General features: G+C 49.2%; 1 protein-coding gene across 4 annotated transcripts in view; it reads right to left on the minus strand.

Annotated features, from left to right (window-relative positions):
- Positions 1-21,928, minus strand: part of ELFN1 (extracellular leucine rich repeat and fibronectin type III domain containing 1) — a 103,895-nt gene that overhangs the window by 23,303 nt on the left and 58,664 nt on the right. Inside the window, exon 4 of one of the 4 annotated variants that reach the window (XM_050317412.1) lies at positions 13,709-13,819. The exons of 2 other annotated variants lie outside the window; for them this stretch is intronic. The gene's annotated coding sequence lies outside the window, so the exon portion shown is untranslated. Of the gene's footprint in view, positions 1-12,527; positions 12,613-13,708; positions 13,820-21,928 lie in introns of those variants that run through there. One more of the 4 variants, XM_050317414.1, reaches the window with a different exon arrangement.

Below are 21,928 nucleotides of genomic sequence, written 5' to 3' on the forward strand. Positions count from 1 at the left end.
GTGACAGCTAATGGAGCTCACTCAATCCACAAAGATTTTAAGTCAAGAGTTTGATGTTAATTATGGACCAAAACATTTAATAGCCTGTTACACTTCCACAAGGCATTTTTTTAATTAAAAAATGATATATTGCACAAAAGGGGGGAAATAGGGAGAGAAATAATTGAAGATTGCTTTATTCTAGAACAACCTGAGGCAGGGAAGGCAGTAAGGAGCTGACGTGTTGGGGAATGTGATGGCAACACCAAAAGCCATGAGCTGGCAGTGGGGGAAGCCAGGGAGGGAGCAGCCTCATCCCACTGGGAGAAGGTGCCCAGGGAGGGGAGAATAGCCTGGCCAGAGGCCAGTAGGTAGAAATCCAGTCTTTTGGCCACCACACTGGCTTACCCTTACCTGTTGAATCTTTAGTTTGTGCTGCAGCAGACATGGTTTCAAATCCCTCTTTCTGACTCTCTATCGGCTGTCTCCCAGCTAAACCCCCAGGGTGGAAATTAGTCTGGAAGAGGTCAGGGATGAAGAAGATCTGACATGTCTGGCTCTGACGTTACTCTGTTTTTCATTCAATATTAAAGATGTGTAGGAGTAGGGGCTGGCCTGAGATGCATTCAAATAGTCTGTGCAAAGGAAAGGTCTTCAGCAGAGCAAACCAACATTTCCCCTGCCTTGGGCAGTGCCCATCACCTGGTGGTCAACAGGCAGTGGGAAGCAAAAGACAGCCCAGGAGGGAGCAGCTCTGGGTGGAGGCTGTAATTGGACTAACTCATGGAATGAGGAAGAGAAGTGGGATTGAAACATGGCCAGGGGCTGACTAGGAAAAGTTAGTGTGACTGCTTAAAATTTGAAGCAGCAGGAGTATAATACCCAAGTCCCTGGCCATGGATGGACCCAAGTCCTCCCGTGTCTCCAGCTCTATGCCTTGCTATTGTGCTCGTCCCTCAACTCTACAACGGGAATAATGTTATTCCCTCCTCACAGGGTTTTGAGATGCTCAGTTACTATGGTGATGGGGCCATAAAAGTGCCAAAGATAGCAAGAACAATAATAATATCAGACATGGTAGGAGCCAAATAATTGCATTTAGGGCACGCACACAACACAAAAGGGAGAGCCACCTCCATGCACCAAGTCTGTCAAACCCCAAAGACAAAACTTTTGCTGTACCAATGGGCTTGCAGCCTACTTAAAGGGCTAATTCCCAAGTCCTGCAACATCCACCCAGCAAGGTGGCCGTCAACAGTTGCAGCTCCAGGACTGGTCCTACCTGTCCACAATGCCAGCCAGCACGAGGTGGGAGCAGCAGGGCTGATGGCCGCTCACCAACACAGAAATCAAACGTTCCTCACACCTCTGCTGCAACACAAGGTCCCCACAGATGTTCGGCTGCTGCATTGTGGGACCAGCTGAGCGTCCTTCGCCCGGAGAGGTGACTGTGCCCAGCACAATGCCACTGACAGCTTGCTCCTTTGTCTCTGCTGAGCAAAGCCCTTGCCTCTTTTTTTTTTTTTTTTTTTTTTTAATTTATGGGGTTTTAATTGAAAAAAATGTGTAACATCTGTGGCTGTTTAACAACACCTGTGCACAACGAGGCTGCTTTTCAGCAGCGATTGTCACAGCATTCTCATCTGGGCAATGCTGAGCTGGTGCTATGTGGCCTCCTCTGAACAGCTCAGGCAAGAATGATGCTTGGAGGGCACGTAATTAACAGGGAATGGAAAACAAGATGCCATGAAAAAAATATGAGAGACATCCCTTCAAACAAGGAGAAAGCTTAGAGATGAGCAGGTGATGAGTTTGTAATGATTCACCTGAAGAAATGCTGCTGGCACTCACATGGAGAGCTGGGCTGCCAACTCAGCTCTGGTGTTATGGTAAGAGGAGGTGCCAAAGGGCATTTGGCCTTTCCATCAGCACTGTGGGCAGTGTTTGCACCCCAGTCCTTGCTGGGCACCCACTCTGTGGCTGCCTCCAGCTCTAGCCCAGGAGCTGCCTGCTCCCTGAGGCGGACACAGGCAAGGCTCGTCCTCCTCTTACAGCAGCCCTTTACAGCAGCACGTGCCACCACAGTGACTTACTGCTCTGGTATTTGCTGAGCCCAAGGGGGCTGTTGGCAGCAAGAATACAAACTGCCCTTCTGCCATTTACACAGCTGCTGTGGGGACCTGCCCTGCCCATCCCTGCTCTGACAAACATTTGCACATTTGCAGCATCCCAGATGTGGGCTGGGAGATGTCACCACCCGTGCTGTGGCACGAGGCACGGGGAGCTGCCACAGCCCTGGCATTGCCAGCTGTGGACACAGAAAAAAAAAAAACAACACCCAAACCCAGAAGGCAGCAGACACCCCAGATGGCTGAAAGCCCAGAATCCTTCTCCTTCATCTTAAGGTCTGGAGCCCAGCACCCCCTAGGTAGTTCTTACCATGAGTAAGGGGATCCTTAAGCTCACTGCTCAGTGGCTCATTTGCCACTCAAATCCTCATGGCTTTGACAGCCCTGAGTGCTGAGGCAGCTCCTACTGAAAGCTGTCTCCTTGCAGCATCTCCCAGGCCTTGCTGTGCAGGTGCTGGCTGTAACAGTTTGGTTGTTCAGAAACCACAGAGCAGCCTGGGAGGCTTACGGGTGCCTCTTACATTTCTACAAGCTCATGACAAGGCTGCTGGTAGCATGGGCGAGCAAGGAGTAGTGGGGACACAGTTTCAGCTGTGCACAGGCTGAGGTTTCTTCCTTGCAGGAGCCTCCCTGTACAAAGCTGAAGGAGGTTTTATCCACTACTCACAGCTCTGGGAAGCTCAGGCTGCCCTGAAATCCCTCTTCCCACCGTGACTTGGTAAATAAATAAAACCCTGTTCCCTGCTGAGCTCGGTAATGGAAACAGGGTTGCTGGGGCTGCAGACAACCAGGGCTGGCAGGTAGAAAGCAGGGGCCGGCTGAGAGGTTTGGATGGGGAATAAAGGAGCAGCAAAGCAAACATTTCCATGTCCTGCCCTTTGTCACTGCAGCTCGGTAACACCCCCGTGTAACACAGGGTATTTGAGGAGATCTCGCCTCGCACATCCTCGGTGCTGCCCCCACCACTCTCCCCTTCAGCACAGCGAGAGTTAAGGTCCTGCCCCCTCCCTCTATCACACGTTCAGGCTACGAATTCCCCTCGTCTCTCAGAGTACATTAAAAATCAATGTAATTACACAGCAAACATTAATTATGATCAAAAAAGGCAATTGAGAGGGATTGATCTGGAGGAGAGTTGCAGCTAGCCACCAAATTACCAAAAACCAAGTCAGTGGGGCTGAAGCCATGGGGATGTGTGGCTGGTCCAGAGAAGCAAAGCATCCTTAGAGACATGTGGCTTGACCATTTCATTCTCTGGTTTCTCTTATTTGCTTTTCCACTTTGTGGTGTAAGCCAAACGGAGAAGTGGATAAATTTAATGTGTGTTTAAATATACCTAGGTGCCCTGGTATGGCTGGTAAGAGAGCGTGAGATGAAAGAAAGCAAACTGCTTGTCTCCACCTGGTAACCCCAAGGACAGGGCTAATCCTGCTTGGGGTGAAACTTCATCCCTGTTATGGAGGTGACCTCCATGCAGATGCTTCTTCAGTTGGTTGTTGAAGCTCTCCCGAGGACAGGGCTCCCACACATCCCCTTTGCAGCCTGCACAGGCTTTCAGCCAACCTTGTCCTTAGGAAGCTTTTCCTGAGCATCTAACCCAAGACCTCTTGGCTGCAGTTTAAGCCTATTACAGCTTGTCCAACCCTTGACAAATTGATCACCATCATTTTTATAACTGCTTTTTTCCACACTGATGAATGTTATACATCCTCCCACCTTCAGTTGTCTCTGTCCTGGAGCACAAACCAGTTCCCTCAGTCCATCTTCCTGGGTCATGTTTTCCAAACTCTGTGAACTCACTCCATTTGTCTGAATCCCTCTCAGAGTTGTGATGCCAAAACCTGGAGATATATGTCTCCAGCTGATGCCTCACTAGCACTAAATAGAGCCAAATAAATTACCTTGCTGTCTTCCATCTGAAACTATTAATATATCTGTGGGCAAGTTGTGCCTTTGCTCTCCCTTCCTAAAGCACCAGGTTTGCTGCTCAGTTTGAGAGCTACTCCACCACTCAAGCCTTGGCCACTCTCCTGCTGGCTTACCAGTCCTTCCCCATCTTATATCTGCGATTTTGATATTGCCTTCCTAAGTGCAACACTTTGCACTTGACTTTATTGAATTTCAGTGTATTGATTTCAGGCCATTTCTCCAATTTATCAAGATCATTTTGCTCTGAGGAATCTTGCAGCAGCTTGTCTTATATCTGCTCTGTTGACAAAAGGTCTTTAGACCTCAGGGCTATCAAGCCAGGACTTTGCATTAGTCCTTAAAATAGTCGGAAAAAAACACATGAGAGGCAGGGGGACAGTGGAGGATGGAAGTGATAGGCTGGCTCACACAGAAACAGCCTCATGCTGCCACCTCAGCCAGGCAAGGAGCAGAAGCCACAGAAGGAGATGGAACAAGGAAGATGGAATGCTAATGGTTCCCCAAGGGTGACAGCAGGGATACCTGCTGAGAGATGCTGGGACCCTGCTGCAGCCCTGGGGACAGCCCTGGAGCTGGAGGATGGAGGGGAGATGAGGACTGGGATTTAATGGTCCCTCTTTCCTTTCAGGCCAGCGTGTGATGAGCTGCCCTGTTCCCACCTGGGGGCTTGCCCAGCAGACCAGGAAGAGCCCTGCAGCATGAGGCATTAATGGCACTATTTGGGGACAGCAGAAACTGGAGTAAGGTGGACAGAAATGCACCCTGGTGTGCACAAACCAGGTGAGACGGTTTTACTGTTATTGTTGTTATTATTACCCAGAGGTTGGACAGCTCCACTCTTTAGGGCAGAGAAAGAATCTTGGGAAGCTGCTGCTTGTTCCAGGTTGGAAGGAACAACTCCCAACCCTTCCTCTTGGGCACAAGAAGCACAAGGATTTGGACAAACATTATGGATCTGCAACAGCATCCACCTTCCTACCACACTCACCTCCCTCTGCTTCTTCCACAAGATTTCCAAAAACACCTTCCCCTGCCTCCTTCTGCCCCTTAGGAGGGGTGCAAAAAGCACCTCCTGCAGAGTTGCTTTCTGATGAGTCCCCTTTTTTTTCTGGGTGGGGGGAGGGGGGCAGGTGAAACAGCTGAGCTTCAGAAGAGAGCTGCAAACAAACCTGGCCAGGGGGAAAAGCAGAGGTGTGATGGAGGGTCTGGAATAGCTTGGGAGGGGGCAATGAAAATGGTTTCCTTGGGAAAAGGCTGGCAAGCCTCAAGTGGAAAAGGGACAGCAAGGAATAGGTGGGAGAGCTCCTTCAGGTGTGGAGGTCATGAGGAGAGAAGAAGAGAGAGGTTTGGGTAAAGTCTTGACAGCCATAGGAGCTCACCTTGGCCCTTGCCATGGTAATGATGCAGAGACAGACGTGTGATAAGCCCTACTCTGCACACACTTTAAAATCTAAGTAGCTTATGAATAAGTAATAATCCCTTATTCCCAGAGCCATAATCTATATTTAATTAAGAAAATAACTAAACGGTGGCATAGAAGGGGCTGTGTGGGGAAATGGAGACAGGAACACTGTCAGATAAGGTGCAGTAAGAAGGGGAACAAACAGCAGCCTCAGCATGGCAGAGGCAGCAGAGTCATGGCCTCCAGCCTGGCTGCAAACTCAGGGTAACCTGGCCTTCAGAACACCTGTCTGCAGCAAAGTCTGCCACAAGAAGCTTCTTGGGTCAACGGGTGAGCTGCAGGTTGGCCAACAGGGACTCATTCACATGCAAGTGTGAATTTTCTCTCCTGTTCAGTCCTGGTGGTGATGCTGGACTGTGCACAGAGAGCACTGCACCCAGGTGCCAAAGAACTCCACATCCTGTATGGGAGCACTCAACAGCACCCAGAACGTCGCCTTCAAGGCTGCTACAACAAGTTGTCTTACAGCATTTCTGTGCTCAGTGTTCAGTGTCTCCTAATGTCTGGCACTGGCAACTCAAAGCAAGCCCTGCAGCTGATTAGTACATAAGGCTGGCATGCTCTTAGACTGGAAGGGGCCATGCCAGCCCAACACTGGGCCAATGCCCAAAACATGTAGGGATGTTCATATAGTGTATGCAAGAGCTTGTCAGCCCAGGCCAGAACCCACATCAGTGTCCTGCTGGATCCCTTAATGCACCCCTGGGACCACTGTTCTTCTCAACATCAGCTTGCACCCATGGGCATCAGCTACTTCTCCGGGGTCTTTGCCAACTTGGAGCCTGTGCCAAAGACTGGAGTCTGGCATTTCTGCTGGTCTCTGTGCTGTGGATGGTGCTGATGTCACTCTGATCAACTCCTGCTTTGAACAAGAGAGAAAAAGATGGACAGCAGTCTGGCCATGGTAGTCCAACTACTCTGCACCTGTCCAGAGCCCTTCCAACACCACCAAAAGCACTTCCCAGCTACATCCCCAAACCTTTCCCACCTGGCATCTTTCACCAGTTCCCCAAAGCATCACTGCAGCCTTGTTCCACTAACTATGGTTTACTTCTCACTCAACTCAAGAGTTCTGCAGGTCACAGAAAACCCTCTGCTTCCTTGGATTGTAGTAGTGGAGATGAGAGCATGTTTTAAAGGCTGGGTTAAAGAGAAGAAAAAAAAAAATCTCAGTCCACATACTATACATTATAAATAGACCGTCTGGTTTTTAAATTGAAAAACAACAATAATCACTGCTAAGAGCCTGCTGAACAAAAACAGCCTTATTACCACTGGGACAAATTCATATTTACCAGAAGAACACAAGTATTTTTCAAGCTGCTCTTGAGCTCCTGAAGTTGCTAATGTCCTGCTGCTTCCCCTCACTGCTGTTCCTGGGAGCAGTGGGAGACGGAGGAGCTGCAGGGATGTGTGGGCAGTACCAAGTGGGGACAATCTCTTTGGCTGTGGGCAGGAGAGAGGGAGGAAATCTGGGGCAGCCTCAGCTAAGCCAGGCTGCAAAGAGAGATGCCATCAGTTTCTAGTTGCATTCTTATCCTCTAACTGCTGCTTTATGGCAGGGTGACAGGAGGTCTGGAGAAACCTGGGTGAAGAAACCTGGATATGCCTGGGTGGAGATAAAAAGCAAGGATGGGACAGGCTGTGTTAGAAGGGGCACAGCCATTCAGGTAAGCCTGTCTTTCCATTACTTTTAAGAAACAGAGAAAAGCACCAGTTCCAGAGAGGACCCGGTGTGCACAGAGTACACCAGTGCACAGTGTCCTGTGAAGGTCACCTGTCACTTGTCCCTGTGAAGGTACTGCTGAGAGGTGAAAATATGGTCCAGGACAGATGGGTGGGCAGCTGTATGAGCTGCAGGGACTTCTTGGATTTGGATTATCAAGGGGGATAACTGAGATAACTAGCTCACTTTCCCATGACAGCTGTCACATTGCTGGTACCAAGGTCCAGAGATGTGCAATGCATGTTCTGAGGGACCTGGAAGTAGAAGGATGGGATCCCCAAAACTGCCTGCCCTCCACTCCTTGACCAGAACAAGTGACTGGAGCAAGGAGATGGGTCTGCAGGAATTACCATGGGGGAGCAGGGTACATCTCAGCAGGATCAAGAACATTGCCACCAGGCATCCAGGCTGCCCAGAGGGTGCAGAGCAGGCTGAGTTCTCATACAGCACAGACATATGAAAGGAAAATTAAAGCAGCCCCATGCCAAGGTCCTGAGATCTTTCTTTCCTCTCTTCCCAGGCCATAGTACAGTGAGATCACTGGAAGCCAAGGGCTGGCTGCTAAATCTGATCTGTCATGTACTTTGGGAACAGCACGGTGCCACAGAAGTCATCAGTGAGCTGAGAAGGTGGCTGCCAACCCAGAGCCAGGAGTGTGGCTTGAGCAGGTGGAAGACTGGAGCCGACAGAGGGAACACTCTTTTATCTGTGTTTCAGTCCCTGCATCAGAGGCCTGGACAGCATTAGCCACTACTGATCTGGAGCCAGCATCTGGATGGCTGCAGAAGAAACTCACACTCGCTGGATCCCTGCCTGGGCACTGTTTCAGGCACAGCTGCCAGTGGGCTCACGCAGTTGGCCTGTCCTGTGCAATGATCAGCACAAGTGATGTGGGACTGACATCCCACAGCCCTGGCCACAGCACCAGTTACTCTGAGCAGAGCTCTGGAGCAGCCATACTCTTGGAGGTGAGGCTAAGAGGGTCTTCTCTCTGCTGGAGTCTGAGTGCAGCCACTGGTGAGGAAGCACGGACTTGTAAGGCTGACCTACCAAGTGATGCCGACTGCTCCATGCTGGAAGTTGTCCTTCTGAGTGCAGCATGAAGGTTCAAATGTTACAGAGAAATAAGAAAGGTGCAGCCTTGGAGATGGAGGAGAAAGAAAAGGAACAAAACCAATTTAATAATGAATATATTATGTAGACATGTCATGCCTCCTGCCTGCTGGCATGGATTAATATCCATAAATCAAAGAGGAAGGGACTGTTTTTAATGCTGGAGATGGATGCTGGTCCTCAGAAAATTGCTAAGGGGGCATTAATGAGCAGAGACATCTGGGAATGGCTCCAGGTGCATTGGCTGCATGCACAGGAAATTCTGCAGAACTGTTGTCAGCTAAAAATTATTCCTGTGCTGTGGATGCGTGTGGTCCATGAGGACAAAAGTGTGGAAACCACAGGTCCACATGTGGAGGTGTTGGTCAAGCCCTGTAGATGAGCCCTGGGTTCTCTGCTCCACAAGGCAGCTCCTTGTCTTCTTGCACACCAGGGAAGTTGGCCCCATCTTTTGACTCTGCTCTGCAAGAACGTCCACACGGACTAAGTGACAGGACAACCTCAGCCTGTGAAAGCCAGGGGCCAAAACTAAGGGGTGTGCTATTACATCCACCCTGCCTCTGCTGGGCATGCAGACACCAGACACAGGAGTCAGTGACAGTGTCACCTCACAGCCACCACAATTGCCTTGACCCAGAGGATGAGGAGGCACCTCTTCCTGCTGTTTCATTAGGCATTGGATAGGTCAAAAATAAGGATAGTCCCTTGGTACTAGAAGGAGTCATCCAGATGTGAAAGAAGGAGCTCTGAGGTTATACAGAAGGGACAGATGGCAGATGGAGCATCTCCCTACAGCATTTCTGGAGCCCAACCAGAGGGTGGCTGGTGGGTATCTGGGCAAGAGGAAATTGCCCTGTTCAACAGGCACAAGCCCTAATACATTGATCAGGGTCTGCCCTCCTTAGGGTATTTCCCTTTCTGAAGCAAAAGGCCCCTCCTAGGGAAGGCTCTGTGTGGCAGGGGCTGCTATCAGAAAGGGGGGAGGTCACTTCTGCTGTCAGCATTTTTTCTTAAGGAGAGGGTATTGAGTGCCAGGATTTCGTTAATCACATTTCATGTGCATTTTAAAACCCTTGAAACCTTAACTTTTTAAGAACATCTCTTGCTTCTCTGCCACCCGCCCTGTAATCTGGCAGGGGTGGCCTCTCATGCCTGCTCTCCCTCTGCCCTTCCCGGGACCACCTCCTTCCACTCGCACTGACCCACTTTAGCCGTCAAGATTTACAGCCAGCGGCTCACCCGGGGAGAGAGGCTGGATTCAGGGAATAAATTTGCAGAGCCAGGGAGCCAGCCGGGGACTGAGTGAGCAGGAACTGGCTCTCCAGGGGAGCGAGACACCCACACCCACATACACTGGGAGAGGCGAGAAACCTGCCGGGGAGGGGACTGGGAGTAAAGAATGCTAAGACAGCACACATTGACAGCATGAATGGATTAGAGAGGGAAAGGGAGAAGAAAACAAGGCAGGAAGGCAGCAAGGGAGGAAAGGGCAGGAGGCAGTGGAAGGGAAGGTCCCACCAGCCAGGCAAGGAGACAAAGCCCACCACAGAGCAGCTGCTGCTTTTCAGGTTTTGCACTGCAAGGGGAATGGGTGATATGGGAGGAGGCTTAATCTTAGCACAGGGGGAATCTGCTACCCAGGAGGGTGACAAGGGTCATGGGTAGGGCAGGACAGGGAAGTTGCTGGCTTGGAGGAGGGAAGGGGGACGCTTGGAGGATGAGTCCCAGTTGAGGGCTGCTGGGACTGAGCTGTAGAGAGTGAATGGAGGGATGGAGGAGGCCGAGCATTTGGAGATGCCTCAGCATTTCAGGGATTATTTAAAATGAACAGTGAGCTCCTTTGAGGTTCACCTCATCTGATGGAGCAGCCCCAGCTCCTGACAGCAGAGCAGAAGCAGCTGCTGTCCCAGAGTCCCGGCAGAGGGATGGAAAACCCAAGCATGAGATCCAGAGGGCTGCTACAAGGAAATCCACGTGGCAACATCAGAAAGCCATGCTGGGGCTGAGCTCACAGGCAGACAGGCTTAGCCCTCAGAGGGCAGGGAATCACTGTCTGTGTCTCTCTCTATTTTCCCTGATTTTATTGTGTTTTGTTTAATTGAATCACACACACACATGCACACAAAGCCCCAACTTGTGGTGTAAAGTCTGTAAGGAAACAAGCAGCAAATTAACGTTCCAGGAGGAGCAATGCTAAGCAAACACATGACACTCTGCACGAGCTGCAAGCGGGAATGAAACAGCAGGAAGAAAGAGGAGAAACCGGCAGAGAGGGAAGAGGAAGCTGCAAAATGGTTTTCCAAGGAGAAATTGAGCCCAAAAAAAGCAGAACAAGGAAATGAGGAAAACCTGAGAGGAAAAGGGAGAGAGCAACACAGATGGTTCTGGTGATTTCTATAAGGTCACTGTGCCCAAACTCTCACTGATCTCTGTGTGGAGCAGTTTGGTGCGACAGGGAGAGAAAGCTCACACAACTTGGGCCTGGGGGATAGCTGGGCTGAAAGGACATGGCTCAAAGTCCAAGGGGTCCTTCACTGCACTTCTGCCCAAATATGAACAAAAGACCCCTCTGGACCCAGCACCCAAGTCCACCTAGGCCGCTGTCATGACCAGCTTAGCTTCTCCTGGCATGGTAATTATATCCTTCCCTCAGCTCTCATCTCAGCCTGGACCCCCACTCTCCTTCCTCTTGTGATGTCTGGTGTACCTTCAGCTCCACAAAGATGCTTATCCTCAAAAAATATTGGATACTGCAGTATGATGGACATTCTGCAGTGATGGGGTGAGACCATGATATGCTGGGGGATGTGCTCCAGCAATGGCACCATCCAAACACAGGAAAACCACTGCAACCTTCAGCCCAGCCCAGGCAGCCAACCAGCAATCTGTGACCTCTGCAGAGGGCAGAGACACCAGAGGGAAAGGAGCATCTCCATGTGCAAACAGGCAGCTCCCTGGCTTTTCCTCACCTCCCAGCTCACTCCAGCTCATGAGGGGCTGGGAGGCAGCACAACGCTGATCAGCCACTCCACAAGATGTGATGCTCTTCAGGACAAGAGAAGTGCAGGGTTAAAGGACATGAGCATCCTGCCCAGGCTTGCTGTGACAGGCCTCACATGTGTTTAGTCACATCCAGCTATGAAGCCACTCTGGAAACCAAGACATTTATTCAAAGGAGCAGCAGCACTGCACACACATCTGCCTGTGTGAAGGAGAACTTCAAAAGGGCTGACAGTCACAGAGCCCAGCAGTAACCTTTGGCTAATTAGCTGTCTTGATTTCCTTGAGGTTTATTTTTACACTTCTTGGGCTCTGAAATGCATTTACTGTAATGTCAGAAAGGCCATGGTAAATATAAAGCTTTCTAGCAATAACTATACCCACCCTACCAGGCTTTTGGGACTGACAGCTTGGCTTGGGCCAGGCTGACAATGCTTTGCTGAGGTTTTTGTCTTGCACAGGACTTACAGAGACTGTGATGGTGGAAATGATAATGGTGCCTGGGGCAAAGCAGGTATCTGTATGGAGCACAATGAGCACAGAGCAGAGGGCATATGTAATGGTGTTTTCCTGAGGTCAAATCACAAACGAGCAGGAAAGACAGAGGGATGAGGAAGCCTGCAAGGATGCAAAGCCATGAGCCAGCTCAGGAAGGAGAGGTGAGGTCAGGCAAAGCAGGCAACCAGAAAGGTGTGAGTGATGCTGAACTTGCAGAGAGGAGGAGGTGGGACCCCATTCTAAGCATTAAAGAAATCATCAGATGGAGTTGTTGCTCAGAGAGGCTGTAGAAGCCACAGAGCCTTCCTGCTCTGGGGCAGATGAGAAGGGAGCCAAGAAAGACACCCTTGTTAGATCTCAAACAAGAAGGGATTTTCAAGCCCCAAGTCCCTCTCAGTAGGGACATGCAGTCCATGCTTGCAGAGCATTTGCCTTCTGCAGGCTCCAACCCTGGTGCTGGGCACAAACACAGGACCCAGCAGAGCTGCACTGTCAGGAAACGGGAAGGGTAAGAAAACAGCTTCATTATCTCTGCTGATCTCCAGCACAAACCACTCAACATGTGGCTCCCCCTGGACTGTGCACAGAGAAGATCAGTGGAAAGAAACCAGAGAAGAAACCAGTGCATTAATGATCAGAAACGAAGCAAAGCTCCTCTGCCCCCAGATCTGGCAAGGAGACTTCCGAGTACCTTCAGATGGGTGGCAGGCACCCAGCACTTCAAACAGCCTCCCCCCTCCTGTCTGGCTGGGTGTCACTCTCAGGACTGTTCTGGGTACCAGTTGGGAGAACTCGGTGCCAATTAAAATCCAGGCTCTCGTATCCTTTGAACTGCAGAGAAACAAAACTTGTGAATTCAACCTTTGCCTTTTTTTTCCCCAAATGATGTCAGGAGTTGAGGAGACAGAACAGCTCTGAGTGCAATTGCTGTTGAAAGCTGCTGGCTATTTCAGCGTGCTGCTTGAACTCCACTGGTGGAGGCTGCGCTGGCATCGGTAGCTCCAGATCTTTAATTTTAAGGGTCAAATCATTATAGACTCTCTCAGGGAAGTTAATAGGAAGTTTACCTTTGACTCAGCTATGTAAAATCAACAAGAAATTCCCATCTGATCGTAGTGATACACTGTCCCATCTCTAATCCTAAGCATTCCTTCCTACAAGTCAAACTCATGTTACATTTTCATTTTTAAGCCCACTCTTACAATTAGAGCTTGTGCTGCCTGATCAGAACCAAAATGTCTCAGATGACTGGCATTGGGACAAAGGGCTTGATTTAGGGGCTGACTTCAGCCAGCACTCAAATCTGAGTCTCCCCTCTTCTGCTGAGGTTCAGGTATTTCAGGACTGAGCTCTCTGCTGGGATAATGCACCTGAAAGGCACAGCATGGCTCTGTTCAGCCCCTGGGTGAGCAGCCAGTTGGGCCCTGACTGCTCCTGAAAAACTCTTTGGCTTTCACCCAAGCACCTTAAAAGCCCTTTGTACCAACAACCTGCACCTGAGTTGCTTTAAATGATGAATACCATGGGCACAGTTTCAAAGCATCTTAAATATCACCAGGTTTGTGAGCAGAGCAAGGCACTTTGGAGCCTACAGTCTTAGCACCCCACACAGGGTGATGGTGAGCAACAAGCACTGAAGGTTTCAGTGACAAGGAAGGAGTTATTACATTGCTCCAAGCAGACAAGGAGAGACATGCAGCACCGAGCCCCCACCCCCATCAGCCCTTTCATTGCCCATCCCCATGTACCTTGGACAGGTGTCTGTGATGTCTGTGCAATCCCAGCCCTCTGGCATGGCCAGAGCCATGCCATGGTACAGGGAACTTTTAAAGGAGTGGGTGCCATTCAGGAAGGGAGGTCATGCATATATACCTGCATATATATTATTAATACCCTCCACATGACAGCTGCTGGCTGTATCTACAGACTCTCTCCACTGACGCCTCTCTCTGAGTCATGGCTGTGTAAAGCTCCTTGACAGACCTGGAGGATGAGAGATGTGGTAAAATCCCAAACATGAGTATTGCATCAAAGGTACTGTGATTATCAGAGCACAGATAAATAACAGCTTCCTCACAATTTCAGGGGTGGAGGTAGTGCTAGAGCTGTCTAACCAGGCTCCTGGAGCTTTCATCCCAGTGGGGTGGCAGTAGCAGAGATTCCATATATCCAGGGACACTGTGTCAGTGCCTGTGGCTCCAGGGCCAGTCCAAGATGCTCCACTGGGGTGCAATGGAGGTGTCTGTCCATGATGCTGGGGAACTCAGCAAGGAGCTGGTGGGTGGACTCGAGTGGGATTTCTCCTGCATGGAGAGCTCTGACAGCCCTTCACGCATGCCTGGCTGCGTAAGTCACTCTTTGTTTAGCTGAGACTTTTAGAGGCTGTTGCACACTAATGGTGGGAGACTGCCCCACAGATCTCCACATATGGACACAGGTGAGCTGGAGCCCAAGGCACTATGCGGTGCAAAATGAGAAGGGATGGCTGAGTCTCCCCTCTCCCAGTGATTTTCCTTTTTTTTTCACTACCATTATTTTCCCCAGGCCTTTCACCTGCTCTAAATCTGCTGCTGTCTCAGCCACCCAAGATGTGGGAAGGACATATGAGCATCCTGATGGAAACAACAGCCACTTCCAACAGCAGGTACTCTGCACTGCAACAGGCAGTGGACATTTACAACCACTATTCCAACAAGTCCTTGAGGCTGGACAGAAGGTTTTACACCCATATGATGCTGGAGTTGTGCTCTGGGGGATAGCTGTGGTCCCAAGGAATCAGGACCCACATATAGCCCTGCTCTGCAGCACTGGGGACCTAAACTGGGGAAAGACCCCACCCCACTCTGGGAATAGGCAAGAAGCAAGACACCAAGAAGGATCATTTCTTTCATAGTGGGTTTACTAGCAGAGAACTCTGCTCCTTCCAACTCCATCTCTCTGCAGAGTCAGTGACTCCTCCCACCATGTATTGCATTTTATTCTATAAGTGCAAAGCAGTTTCCATTGAGGGTAGGGACACTGAAACACAGAGAAAGAGGAGAATAACATCTTATCTTTCTTTAATCCCCACCATCCCAAAGGATCCTGGTGTCGTTTGCTTTACTTTCTATATGTATGCACAGTTAATTAGCATTACCATAGAACTGCAGGTATTCTCAGACTTAGTAGAGGGAATATCTTGTAATAGAAGGGTAAGCAAATTGTTTCTGCTGTTTCCATTACAGCCAACTTTGATTATCCAGGGTAATGGGATAACAGGGACAAAGCAAAAACAGTGATAACATGAGACCTATGCAAATTAAGCTAGGGATAAAAAAAAACGGATGCTGAGAGTAATGGGGGAAAAAAAGGTCAGTGATACTGATTAAGAAGCATGCAGATCCCTGCACAAGCACTGCCCTAAGCTCAAGAATCCATACACAGTGGTCCCTGGGCACAGGAGTTATGGAGCAAACCTGTAGGGTCTGTCACTGTGAAAGGGAAGCAGAGACATCCCCTGCACAGTAAAGCTGAGCTGCAGCTGAGGGAGGCGAATTGCATTAACGCCGAGCATTTCAAAGCCTCTCTGTGAGGGATTTGTCATTAAAATGAATAAGATTTGGGCACTCAACCCACCTCCTCTCTACATGAGCAGGAAGAAGCCCAATTTAAAGGTCAGCGTCTTAATGGTTTTTGCTGTGTATATACCAGGATAATTCCTCTCCAAACAGAAATCCAGCACCTCCTCGGTGAGCCACAGCCAGTGTTTGAAGGAGCACAACAAGAGCATTCACAGCTGAGGAGGTACAGGAATACAGCCAGCTATAGCTTCTATGTTAAAACACGAGGGGAGAGGCTAAGAGGAGCAAAGAGATGACTTCAACTTCATTTCCTGGCAATATGGCCCAAGCTGAGGGAAGGGAAAACACTTGAGTTCCTCTGTAGTCCCCCATCTCAGAAAAGACCGGATTCACTCTGCTCTGCCAAAGGGGATTTCAAATCCTCGGCACCAATATCGTGGAGGCAGCTCTGAAAAATCTCTGGTTGTGGGTGGATAAAAAGGGCACCAGTGGAGGAGATGAGACAGAAAGAAGAGAGGGAGGAATCTTAGAGGAAGATGAACCTTCTTAATAGGTTTTATTGATTTAACCCAAAGAGAGAACAGTAGGGGGAAATTCATGCCATTTAAATGCAAACCAGTAATAAAAATAATCATTACAGTCATAATCTCAATCTGTTAGCATTTTATGTAGAAATGATCTTAATGGGAAATATTTTCCGTGTAAACTATTTGCATTTACTTAGTACAAAGGAGCCTCTTAAATATAACTCAATCATTATCACAGATTTTTTTTCAGGGATTGTTTTCAGTCCTCAGTTCTTCCAAGTACCTGATGATTTCACAGCCCCTATAGAGACTGACTTGGAGAAGCTGCTGGCCCACCCTAGCTGGGACCTGCTGTCTATATCCCTGTGGATGTTCCTGCTTCCGTACTGGAAATACATGTGGATTTCAATGGCAGTTAGAAATCATCACTCTCCACCCAAATGGTGATTAGACTTTGTGACCGGCCAAGGAGACTGCATCACTTGTTCAGATCTTGGGAGCTTTAATTGAGGAAAAGCAACTTCAGAGCATGTTTCCAGGGCCTTCATCTTCCAGACAAGTGAGAACCACCTGACCACCTCTTTTAGCTTTCCCTCTTGTAAAAGAGGAGGAAAATGAGGGTTTTTCCCTTTGCAGAGGAGCTGCAGGGCTGGCAGTGAAGATCCCGGATGGGAAGCCCTTTCCTGGTGCAGGAGAGGAGATTGGATGTGTCCACCTGCATCTCAGAAGGAGCTTTTCTGGTCAGTGCCTTGTCCCCAGGATCAGCCCCCGTGGGGACACGGTGCTGCCCACGTGCAGGTGCTCAAGGGAGGTCACCGTCCTTGTGACTCCCACGCTATGCACATCTCAGCCACAAAGAAATAAATACCCTCTTCTGCCTGGGGACACCTTTTAATCTTCTTGCTAGATTTTCATACACTAGTCCAGACTCTCAGCTGGGCCAGGCATGATCTCATTTAGCATTCCATCCACAGAGTCTGCTAAACCAAAGCTGCTATTTTTATGCCACGTGCTGGTAGGGACTGGGGTCGGTCTCATTGATGACACCAGGAGGTTCCTACCACCCATTCCATCTGCCAGTACTTTGCTCCAGAGGTGAAAACATCCCATGGAGGTGGCCACCTGGACCAGCATCCTCAGTTGTTGGGAAGCTCACCAGGCCCCTACAGACCCACTGGTGGCAGGACACTTGTGGGCAGCAGGTGCCAGAGCAGCAGCAGCTCTCCAGTGACCAGGCAGCTGCCAGATTGCTGCTGTGCCAGGGGTTGCATTGGCAGAAGCCACCACAGTTCCTCAAGTGGGTCTGGCCCTATGTCCACAGCCTGTGGAGCTGGTCTGGCCCTGTGTCCACAGCCTGTGGAGCTGGTCTGGCCCCTGATACACTGCTCATGGCCAGGTTTCCAAACGCACACCGGACCTCACGCTGCGCAGGTAATTCAGGCTCGCAAGGGGGTTATTAAAATCCATTCAAAGCCACTGACAGCCTGTTCAGTGTTAATGTCAGTGGCTGAGAGGCACAGCAGGAGCAGGTGGAGAAGGACTTTGATTCCCCCACTCTAATTTCAAAGCGGGGTGGGCTTGGCTGGCAGCGATGGGAAATGGGGAGCGGTGGCGGGTGGGAGCGTGTGGTGCCGTGTCGTGTCTCACAGAGCAGACAGGTGGGATTCACCGTTTAATCCCATCAGCCAAACATTTCACTCCATGTTTTGCTTGACAGCATCTATCCCTTGCTGGCCATTTCAGAGGCACATTAGCTGCCAGGATCCCAGCAGGTGAGTCTGCCTGAGCAACCAGCTCCGGTGCAGCGGCTGAGAGGGGGCTGTTGGTGCTGCTCCACACTGGGCTCCATCAGGTCCTGCAGGCAGATTGGGCATCACACCCAGGCACTTCCCATAGGGTGCATTTAGGGGTTCATAAACCTCTTCCCCCAAGTTCAGCCCTCGGTCTGTGCTAACTCGCAGCCCTACGAACCTGCCAGGGTCGAAAGCAGAGCTGGAATTTGCTCATGTCGGTCAGGTGAGTCCAAACCATCCCCTGGATTTTGAAAAAATCTGGGTAATTTCAGGATGTGGCTAGCATCATGCAGGCTAAGATAAGAGTAATCAGAGCTCCGGGCCATAAGCCGATTCCTTGCATATGACAGGAAGGAATTAGCCCCGTCTCCCCACCCTGTGCCTCCCAGCAGCATTTGTACACATGGGAGCACACCTGGCAGGAGGCTGAGCCACAGGGACACGCATGTCCCATCCTTGCCGGAGACAGAGTGACAAGGATCCTGCGCAGGCAGTGCAGAAATCCCATGGGCAGAAGGAAGGGCACGGACAGCACAAGAAATCTGCTCCAACCGTGGTCTGCAGGGCAGGTATTGCCCTACCTCCTTGCACCAGCACACTGGTGCTGGGACCCCCAAGGTCTCCTTCCCACGAGGTCCCTGCTCTGGTTTTCTCCTGGTTTTGGCATCTCTTTGCAGCGGGGATTCCTCCACACTGGCTGAGAAATGCATTGCAGTCTCTTAATAGCTCATCCTGGCTGGAAGCTTTTCCTCGTATGTAAATACAATGTGTATAACAGTGGCCTCGTTTCGTACTATGGAAGTGCATCAGACGCAGCTAAATGTACTGAAGGTGGCTTAAATGATCCAAATTTAACATTTGGTTATGTAGGCTGAATATTTCAGTGAGTTTTTAGGTTAGAAGGTGCTGTAATTGGGAGTCTGACCTCCCGGATAGTGAATTTTACCCAGGAATTTAAAGCAAGTCTGACCATTAAGCTTCATCCTTCTGACAGACAAAAATTAGTCTGGTTCATAAGCAAGGGGGGCAGCTGCTGGAGGCAGACTGGTTACAAGCCACAACATCAAAATGTTGAACAACATCTCTGAAGGGAAGCAGGTCCTGGCTGACAATACTGCCATAAACCAGGTTATTTTGCTTTAGTTTGCCTCATTTGTGAAATGAGGGTAACAAACAGTTCTGAGGTCAAAGCCAGAGTTCAAAAGCAATATTTAGGCCTTCTGTTTTCACCTAGGAAACTGCTGCTATTCAAAAATCAAGTTTTAGAGAAAAGTGAAACTCTAATGGTTGCCAGCAATCAGCCAGATGGGTCAATGAGGTGGTTTAGGGTGACAGGACCACTGAGGAGATGTGTGGCACCAGCAGACCCAAGTTCCATCCCATGTCCCTGGGGAGAGGGGCCAGGGAGGTGGGAAGGAGCTGCATGTCCCTGCAGCCGGCATCTCGTGCCACGTGGCAGGTTACCAAGCAGCTGAGAGCGGGCAATGATGCCTTTTGCCAGTTTTCTAATTTATCTAATGAGCAAGAAAATAAATCAAGCTGACAGTCACCCAGGTGGTTTTGAGCCTCAGCTCCTCACTGTCCCCTTGTTCTTCCAGCCCATTTTATAACAGGGTTACAACCCGAGGACACTGCACTAACTCCTGCTATAATCTTTTCTTTACTAACGTCACTTAGCAGATGGAGTCATTTAGATGTGCTCACGTTTAAATGAGTGGCTTGCCCTGAAAGGGACAGAGCTGGGGCTGCTGGCAAGGTTTTCGGGATCGTTAGCCTAGAAAATGCTTAGCAGGGGAAGCAGTTGGCAGGCAGATTTCACGGACATGGCACCGCTGTCCTCTGCCAGCAAAATTACAAGGCTGAAATCCTGGAGCTGGATGGGGCCAAACTGTTCACAGCAAACAATTTAATTGATGAATGAAGTGAATTGCCCAGGAGACGGTTTTTAGTCATCTGCTCATTGCATGAAGCTGCTTGGAGAAGGGTTTGCACAGTCGGGTGTCGCCGGATACCTGCCCACACCAGGGATGGGCTGGATGGGGCTCCCCATCATGGGAACCTTCACCAGAGTCACCTGCTCCCTGAACGAGCATGGCTACCTCCAGGCTTGCCAATCCAAAGGTGTTATGCTTCCCTACAGATGTTACAGTTCTTAAGCCTTGATGACTGGACCAGTGATGGGATCACGCAAAAGATCTCGGCACTTGGTGCTTGAAAGGGAGCTTGCACAATGTGAGGAAGAACAGCACCAAACTAAACAGCAAAACCTACTTTTCAGTTCCTGCAAGACATTCAGTGGCAGTCTCAAAGGTCTCTCCTGTCTAGCTCCCTGACCCCCTGCACAAGGCTACCTCCATAAGCTCCTTTCATTTGGTCTAATAAAGTAAATTAGCTCTCTGGCTCTTCCAAGGAGAATAGCCACGAAAATGTACATTGAGATGAATGCCTACAACCTTTGAAAATACCTCTTGCTTATGAAAAGGCTTCTGAGGAATGAAAAGAAGAGACAATAATTACCAAAGTAGGAGGAAATATTGTTCATGCTGCCTGGGCAGCATTTGACCCAGCCCTTGCAAAGGCTGGGGAGAAGAAGGAGGAAGAAGGCAGGGAGCTGAGACACTAATGGCAATCATTGCTCTGTGGGGAGCAATACCTCACAGTGTCCATGGAGATCAATCCCAAATTATTCAGCCTAATAGTTCTCAAAACAAACTCTTATTCTACTCCTTTGTGGCAGGCATGAAGCTTTCTCTGCAAGGCCCATTTTACATCTTCACTAACTCAGTGCTGGATGGTATAACACTGCATTGTAAAATCCCTGCAGGAGCCTTTGATGCCGGCATCTTCCAGATCGAGACACAGAGCTTATCAGCTCAAATAACACAACTGTCTTTTATCCTTTGTGTCCCAAGCCTGCTGTTTTGGCACTTATATTTGTAATTCATTGCCTGGCTCTGGGTCTGGATCCATCAGGACAGGCAAACTGTCTATCTGTCTGCATTGCTGAGATATTTGTGTCTGCCCTGAGGAACCTGAGTACTTAAGCTCTGCTTATCTTCATTGATGTTTAGGTTCCTAATTGGTTAAAAGTCATTTTGGAAAGGTGGTCTTAAGAGCTGTAGACTTGTAGATGCTTTCAAATCAACCACCCCCAGGCCAGGCTGTCCATCTTTCCTTCCCTCCCATCAGAGACTGCATCCTCATGGTCTGGTCTGGCTTTCAGGGATGCCCAAGCACCTGCTGTCCCTCCCTTCCAGGCCAGTTCCAACCTATGGACCTGCCTGCCTTTCACCAGCACTACATTTTGCTCAAAAATGACAAATGAGGTAGAAGAAGAAAAGGTGAAAACATGATAATGGCTGAGGGGAAAAGGCCGCTGCTATAGATTTTACAATGCTGGAAATAGAGGCTCAGAGAAAAAGTTTTTCTCCAAAAATTACTCTTTTCAATCTCAACAGAACACTGAAAGGAAGTTTAAGCAGACTTTTTAACACCTTTTGTACTCAAATTCCAAATTCACCTGTCTACCCAAGCAATAACAGAAATAATCTTTTTTTATCCAGCTGTACATTTTGCTACAGAAATTTGTTTCCATTAAGCTATTCCCTTTTGTCCTCTTAAAAAGCATGTTTTAAATAATAACAGTGTAAAAAAAAATTATATACTACCCAAAAACTCAACCCTGTCGACTGTGCACTCTCATACAAAAGTTATCTCCTTCTTTCAATGGATTGATGAAAACCCTTTTCATAATGTTAAGGTGGAGATGAGAAAGAGAGAGAAAATTTCTAAGTGCCCAGCACAGCTAGTCATTTCAACAGGAAACATGGGGCAAAATCTGGTCTTAGAAAACTGAGTTAAAGCATCAACATGAACCCGATGTTCTTTTTCTGCTCTGTAAAACAGAATTTTGTAGAAGTTGGGATGGAGGCAAACACTATATTTCTCATCTGCAGGGAAAAAAAGTGCTTTCTCCATACTCCTTAAATCTCAAAAGAAGAATGTGAATCCAGTCTTAAAAAATTAACTATTAAAAATACAACCATGATGATTTTCACTGCTACGACACTTTCAGGAGTGCAGCAGCTGCAGCTCAGCCACTCAGGGTTTCCCTGGGAAGGTCAACACTTGGACAGCACTCAGAGAAGAGTCCCACCAGGAATCACCCTGAGAACAGCAATGTGAGAAACACAACCCTGGATCACTGTCTCT

The sequence above is a fragment of the Myiozetetes cayanensis genome, unplaced genomic scaffold (genome assembly GCF_022539395.1).
Source record: "Myiozetetes cayanensis isolate MyiCay16 unplaced genomic scaffold, myiCay2020 scf20-37, whole genome shotgun sequence".
Classification (NCBI taxonomy): domain Eukaryota; kingdom Metazoa; phylum Chordata; class Aves; order Passeriformes; family Tyrannidae; genus Myiozetetes; species Myiozetetes cayanensis.